Here is a 7,817-nt window from a genome sequence, read left to right as displayed (position 1 = left end):
GTTGACCCACCCAGGGCTAAGGCTGGTGGAATGGGACCTCCCAGAGCCCTGAGCCTCACAGTCCAGATTCTGCAGAATGAGACCACCTCATTTCTCAAGACTTCTAGGTCCTTGTGTGTATGTTTCTAGGCAATTTCCTGAGCCAAACAGAGCAATGCAAACAAGGCAATTGCCTGGAATCTACTCTACAAATACTAAGTTAATGAATGGGAATGAAGGGTGTGGGAGGAGAACCAGCAAGGGGCCTTTCTAGGTTCCTGGTACCCGTGTCACCTCCAACAGCCCCTGAAAAGTTTATTCCAGATTCCCTATGCTATAGACTGAATTACAGCCTCCCTAAAATTTATACCCTGAAGCCCTAACCCCCTTGGAGTTAGGATCTTTACTTGGAGAAAGGATCTTTAGAAGGTAATTAAATGAGGGTTGGGCCCTAATCTGATATAACTGATGGTTTTATAAGAAGAGGAAGAAGAGATCTCTCCTCAGACACATACTATGGGAAGGCTATGTGAGGCTAAGCAAGAAGGCAGCTGTCTGTAAGCAAGGAAGAGAGCTCACGCCAGAAACAGAATTGGCTGGCACTTGGATTTGGGACTTGCAGCCTCCAGAACTGTAAGAAAATGCATTTCTGTCATTTGAGCTGCCCAGTCTGTGGTATATTGTAACGGCAGCCCAAGCTTTGGTCCAGAGAAGTGGGGTGCTGCTGTAACAAGTACTAATATCTATGAGAGTTCATTTGACTATTTTCCCTACTTTTGAAGTACTTTGAAATCTAAATACAATTTTTAATTAAAATTTTAAATAAAACGAAAGTTAGATTATGTGATTGTTGTACTCAAATTTCTCCTAAGTACTGGCAGGGTTCAGAACAGGCTACCCCCAAATACAGCATGTTGGTACATGGAATATGTTAAGCTGAAGGAATCTGAAAAAATGGCAGAAGCAGGACGTCCACTCTGACCTTCCCCCACCCTTCTCTCCAAGCAGCTCATAAGACCCTCATGTGAGTTGCCCTCCCTGTACCAGAGGAAAGAGCAGCTTATTGCTAAGACAGAGGATCACACAGGGACCCCTAATGAACAAGCTCCCATAAGATTGGGTACTTATTTATTTTTCATCGCTGTTTCCCACAGCTAGATGAGAGCCTAGCAGTAACAGAACAGTGCAGTAAACATGCCTGAATGAATGGATGGAAGCGTGCAGCGTGGTCACACTAGCACACAGAGCCAGTGGGGCTGGTGTGCTGGGAGGCGTTTGCAGCCTCTGGGTCACATAATGCCCAGAACTGGTCCCCTCCATGCTGATGTTGTGCCTGCGTTTGTGGCCCAGCCTCCCGGTTCCCTTCCAGGGAGTTCCCTGGGGTCTCCTGGGTCATCTTCTCATCTCAGGCAGGGTGCCCCAGGCCACAGATCTTGTTAAAGGAAATTCATTCTTAAAGTGAAAGGGGTCAGATTCTTGATTCTTTGCTTCCCAAGAGGCTCCTGCAATGAAGTTGTTACAATGATTATTGCGAACTATAGGCACTTGAAAACCAGAAAAGGCAGGGAGAAGCTTTCTCTGAACTCCCCTTATCTACATAAATATAGATCCTCCAGAAGGAACTCAATTGTTACAAATCCCCTCCCAAGGAATTTCATCAAGCATCATAGGAGAGGAAACTAGACGTTAACAGCACACACAGACGAACTTCATCACAAACTATCATGTGGCGGTAGTGATTTAGTCACTCAGTCATGCCCGTCTTTTTGCGACCCCATGGACTGTATCTGCCAGGCTTCTCCGTCCGTGGGATTTCCCAGGCAGCCATTTCCTTCTCCAGGGCATCTTCCTGACCCAGGGATCAAACTCAGGTCTTCTGCATTGCAGGCAATTTTCTGCATTGCAGGTGGATTCTTTACCTACTGAGCCACCTGGGAAGCCCTCGCAAACTATCATGCTGCTGCTGCTAAGTCGCTGCAGTCCTGTCCGACTCTGTGCGACCCCATAGACGGCAGCCCAGCAGGCTCCCCCGTCCCTGGGATTCTCCAGGCAAGAACACTGGAGTGGGTTGCCATTTCCTTCTCCAATGCAGGAAAGTGAAAAGTGAAAGTGAAGTCGCTCAGTCGGGTCTGACCCTTAGCATGGACCGCAGCCTACCAGGCTCCTCCGTCCATGGGATTTTCCAGGCAAGAATACTGGAGTGGGGTGCCATTGCCTTCTCCACAAACTATCATACCTCCCATTTATTCTTCTGAGGGCCCATTCATTTTTTCTAAAATTGATTCTACCCTAATAAGTAGAGGTACAATGCCTCTTCCCTTTCCCTATTAAAAAGTGAAAGTGAAAGTTGCTCAGTCATTTCCGACTCTTTTCAACCCCATGGACTATATAGTCCATGGAATTCTCTAGGCCAGAATACTGGAGTGGGCAGAATTTCCCTTCTGCAGGGGGTCTTCCCAACCCAGGGAATGAACCCAGGTCTCCTGCATTGCAGGCAGTTCTTTACCAGCTGAGCCACAAGGGAAGCCCAAGAATACTGGAGTGGGTAGCCCATCCCTTCTCCAGCAGATCTTCCCAACCCAGGAATCAAATCGGGGTCTCCTGCATTGCAGATGGATTCTTTACCGACTGAGCTATCAGGGAAGCCCTGATTTCCCTATTAAGATGGTATTTAATATTGAATTCAAAGCCACCTTGGGGGGCCTGGGTATCTCCATGTATTCATGAGGTATACATGTTCATACACTTCTGTTTGTTTCTCTCTGGTTAATCTGTCTTTTCTTTCAAGAGTCTCAACCAAGAACTCAGATGGGTAGAGGGAACATTTTTCTTTCTTCTCCAACAGTGGCATCTTCAGGATCTTTCATGATCAAGCTGAGACTGGCATGGCGCCTGGCATGGTAGGAATGGGGATGGGTGGCCCAGAGGAAGATGAGGGTACCCCGCAGCCATCCAGGAGCCCGCACTTCAGTGGGAAAGATGCTGTCTCCACACTGATAAAGGTCCTGGCCAGACCCAGGAATCACAGGTCAGCCTCTTTTTAGGAGAAGATGGAGGTGGCGGGGGTGGGGGGTGGGGGTGGGGTTCAAAAGGCAAAGAACATCGCATACAATGAACAATGCAGTAATGGCTACTACCCTAGCCTGAGTGCTTACTATATGTCAGAGACATTAAATGCTCGGTGTGAATTTTCTGTGTGATTTTCATAACAGTGCTATTTTTCAGGTAAGGAAACGAGGCTCCGAGAGGTTAACGCATTATGCCCAAGGTCACAAAGTAAGAGAGAGGGACAGAGACTGGACACCCAAGCACCGTTAGTCCCTCTCACCAAAGGAGGAAACCTTGAGATGCCCGCTTTGCTCCTCTTCCTAAGAAAACAACCCTTTGGGGAGATTGAAGGTGTGAAGACTATTGTGAGGAGTGTTGTAAACTAGTGCTAGGATTTTCCACATCTTCTCAGATTTAATTAGTCATAAAATTAGCTTCCTCAAGAAGCCCAGGTTCCTCCTCTCACCCTCCACTGCATGTACACCTACATTTCCCATGATGTTCTTCATATGAAGAACTTGGCTGGAATTTCTAGCAATGCAATGCCCCAGGTCAGGACTCACCCTGAAGCACTGCAGATGGTTGGGGGACCTTAGGACACCCCGACTGAGGGCCTGAAACACCTGCTCAAGGAGCTGCAGTCCAAGAGGCATCTCTTGGACTTGATGATAGTTCTCAAGCTGGGCCCTAGGCAAGAGTCAGTGTGAGAACGGGGGCCGAGGGTCTCACTGGGCTGTTGACAATAGCACAAAAAGCCAAAGCCAAAGCTTGAAAGTCTCTGAGATGAGGCTGTAAGGCTAACTAAAGTCCTGGTTTCTTCACTTTCAGCTGGAGTTACATCATCCGTGTGACACTCTTGTTCATCTCATACTCTCCAGAAGCTTGGACAGGAGGCTAGGCTGACTTATGGGTAGTCAAAATTTGATTTTTAGAAAAAAATCCAATTTGCCTTCTTGAGGCATCCTTGGTGGAGGAAAGGCACTGCGTTCATCGCAGCAACCCGCAGACCCGGGGCGGAGGGCAGTGCCTCGTCTCCCCTTCCTCCTTCCCTCTCAGCCTGCCTCCCTCTGTCTCCACAGTGAACAGAACCAGCACTCGGGCCCCTTGGCCAGGGTCCAAGGCACCTCAAATGACCCTGACCAAAAAGCTCTCTCTTTTCCCAGTGCCATACCTGCACAGTGCCGTGATGGAATCCACGTGAAAATAAGAATGCTTTTTTGTTTTGAACGTCTGGGTGTAGAAAATCCTCAGCAGCTGGCCTCGGGAGCCTAGGCGTCTCAGTAATCAAAGATGTTCTCTGGGCTCTGGGCCTGGGTGTTCCAATGGCGTGTCGTCTTGCGTCTCAGATGATTGACATCAGGATGGCTTCTGGAAGCCAGAGGGCCCCTCCAGGCAGCTCTGCCACACACCCAGCCCAGCTGAGCTGCCAGGGGTCTCATGCTTGGGGCTTGGCTCCTTTGGCGCAGACTAAAAGGGTGTCTGGGAGGTGACTCAGAGAAGGATGGAGCTATTCTACGAGTGAGAGCCCGGGAGGCCAGGCCTGGGCGGATGCTGAGGGAGGAGATGGGCTTCCTGCCCTGGCCAGCTCACTCCGTCTGGTCTGAGAGTTGGTCTTTGGGGATGAAAGTAACATATTTAGAGAAACAGATGGTTGGGACTGAGGAAGGTTAGGACTCAGCTCTGCTTGCCTGGCTGGCTGTGTGGAGAGACAGAGTGGCATTTAATCACATCTAAGGGTACATAGAGGCTCAGCTTTCCAATGCTGAAACCAGGATTATTCCCTGTGAATAAGGGAAGAGGCTTTATTTATTGGCATTGTCTCATTTTTTAAAAATTAATTTTAAAAACTTTATATTTTGTATGCCTGATTAACAATGTGATAGTTCCAGGTGCATAGCGAAGGGACTCAGCCATACATACACATGTATCCATTCTCCCCCAAGTTCCCTTCTCATCCAGGCTGCCACATAACACTGAGCAGAGTTCCCTGTGCTATACAGTCGGACCTTGTTGGTTATCCATTTTAAATATAGCATTGTGTAAGTGTCCATCCCAAACTGCTTCACTATCAGGGAAGAGGGTTTAAACCGCAACGTGATACATTTAAGTTAAACATGGCAGGGGGCCCTGGGAGAAGGGGGTAACCTTTCTCCAGGGGCCATTAAACACAGTGTGGATTCTCTGGGCTTAAAAGCACCAGCCCTGGGGTGATCTGAGCCTTCTGCACTCACTCCCTCTGTAGTCTCACCCTCAAGCCAGGCTCACTATCCTGCCTCAGACTAGAGTGCTCACGGTTTTCGTCTCTGATTCCCTAAGCCCTATTCATCTGGAAGCTGTTAATAATTGTATGTATCCCTTCCTCCAAGAAGCTGTTTGACAGCAGATGCTGTTGGTTGCCTGTCAAATGGGTTTAGATTAAGTTCACTGAGAACATTACCACCAACAAAATAATGATAGTGTAGTGGTGTTAGTCATTCAGTCACGTCTGACTCTGTGACCCCGTGGACTGTAGCCTGCCAGGCCCCTCTGTGCATGGGATTCTCCAGGCAAGAATACTGGAGTATGCAATTTGCTCCAGAGGATCTTCCCAACCCCAGGGTTGAACCTGGGTCTCCTGCATTGCAGTCAGATTCTTTACCATCTGCGCCACCAGGGAAAACAAAATAATGATGGCTGAAACCGATTAGAAGTATATCTTCTTTCTCTCATTCGAGACATCAGGAAGTGGCAGTCTAGGGCTGACAGAGTTCTCCACGGTGCCTGGGGCTCAGGGACTTCTAGCTCTGGAACCTATCATCTTGAAGGTGGAGCCTGCCATGGTTTTTATGTTCAAAGGAAAGGGCTAGAGGGAGACTATGTTAAGGAGTGAAGAGGGACTTCCCTGGTGGTCCAGTGGCTAAGACTCTGAGTTTTCAATGCTGGGGAACTGGGTTTGATTCCTGGTCAGGGAACTAGACCCTACATGCCACAACTAAGACCAGGTGTGGCTAAGTAAGTTAATTAATGAGTATTAAACAGAAAAAGAAGAGGTGAGTATGTGCCAGCTGCCCTTTAAAGAAGGTGTTGGGACCTATCTTCAACTCCTCTGCTCATATAGTATTGACCAAAACTTAATCACATGACCTCTACTAGCTGCAAGGGAAGCGAGAAGTACAATCTGGATAGCCATATGCCTGGCCAAAATCAGGGCTCTAGCCTCTTAGAAGAAGGGGAAGAGGAGCATTGGGAACAACAATTCTGACAGAGACCCAATTTGTCTGGTTGTGGTTCCCTCTCCCACAGGGTTCAGGAAGGATGCCCACTCTAGAGATTTCTAATATCCAGACTCAGACCCTTCTCATCATCTGTGCTACCACCACCCTGCTCCAAACCACCATCAGCTCTCTACTGCAAACACATGGAAAGAAGCTCAACATCATTAGTCATCTAGGGGAAAAAATTAAAATCACGATGAGATACTAATATATACCCACTCAAAAGGCTACAGTTAAAGACTGGTAACACCAAGTGTTGACAAGTGAACTCTCATACATTGCTGGTGGGAATTCAAAATGCACAGATACTTTGGAAGCTGGAAACATCAAGCATGTACTTATCAACTCTGTTGCACTAACTTCTCCCCCAGCTTCTACCCCTTTGTCCACACTGTTCTTAAAACAGAACAATCCCTTTAGAATCAACATCTGATCACATTTCTCCTCTGTACTCAACCTTTCACTGGTGTCCCCTGAAGAAAGCTGCTGACACCCAGGTGATCTGTCCCTCCTCACCTCTGTGACCTCCACTTCCTTCTCAATACCACGCTTCCAGCCACACTGGAACTGCACAGAGAACTGACATGGAGTTTCAGAGATGCTTCCCTGTACTGCTGCCCAGAGTAAGTCCTTTTAAAAAGGACCCTTCCCCTCTTACAACCCCTGGCCAAGAAAACACCTACTCTCTAACCTTGCTGTTTCTCAGAAATTCCAGGCCTGCCCATGTTCAGATCCTTTGACTGCTCCCTTCCCTTTCCCCAGATTGTCTTCTCCAGATGTTTTTCAGGGCTTGGTTCTTCCCCTCCTTTGGACCTGGACTCAAGCATCCCATTTAAAATTACAGTCTTTTCCTTACCCTGCTCCCCGCTTGGTTCCCCGTCCTCCTCCCTGATGCTCATAGCTTTCTAGTTGACTCTATGGTTTACTTCTGTCTTCCCTCCAGGTTGGCAGGAATTTTCATCTGTCCATTCACTGCTATTTCCCTGGATTGCTTTGGAGCCCCAGACATTGGTTTTCCTTGCATTTCTTCCGGTGTGTTAGTTCCCCGTTCCTCCCCAGGGCTGTGAGCTCCTCAAGGGCAGGGACCTGGTCTTGGCTTTCCCTGGCAGCAAGATAGGCTTGAGGCATGCCGTGGGTACCCAGGAAGTGCTCAATTCAGTTCTTGTGGGAAGAGGCAGCACGGCTTGTGATAGATGGACAGCTGCCCTTCACTCCAAGCCTTGGATACGTTAGTTGAGAAAGTCTCTGGATACAGAACAGTGACATCAGTCATTTCAGAAGAGCTTATTAAAAGAGAAATTGAAAAGTCAATTAGGATTGAGAGAATGCAGTCCTGTTACATCCATTTCTCCCTTAGCTGAAGCGGTTTTTGATTCGACTGGCCTCTCTCTCAGTTGGGGCAGAAGCTAATCAAAGGCTGCTTTTCTTTCTTTGAAAGCAGCAGTGTTAATAATGAGAGCCGGGCCTTCGGGCTCTGTGTTTATATAAAAGTGGCCTTCAGGATGCATGTGCAACAGTTATCTGAACCAGAGTCCT

At 48.0% G+C, this 7,817-nt stretch overlaps 1 long non-coding RNA gene across 1 annotated transcript; it reads right to left on the bottom strand.

Annotated features, from left to right (window-relative positions):
- Nucleotides 1-1,090: 1,090 nt before the first annotated feature.
- On the bottom strand, nucleotides 1,091-4,826 carry LOC132346512 (uncharacterized). Its single transcript, XR_009496335.1, has 2 exons — nucleotides 4,199-4,826; nucleotides 1,091-1,481 (listed from the first exon to the last, which is right to left on the bottom strand). It is a non-coding gene; the product is annotated as an uncharacterized lncRNA (long non-coding RNA).
- Nucleotides 4,827-7,817: the final 2,991 nt, after the last annotated feature.

This window comes from Bos taurus, chromosome 11, assembly GCF_002263795.3.
Source record: "Bos taurus isolate L1 Dominette 01449 registration number 42190680 breed Hereford chromosome 11, ARS-UCD2.0, whole genome shotgun sequence".
Lineage (NCBI taxonomy): Eukaryota > Metazoa > Chordata > Mammalia > Artiodactyla > Bovidae > Bos > Bos taurus.
This window is presented reverse-complemented; position numbering and strand designations above follow the sequence as displayed.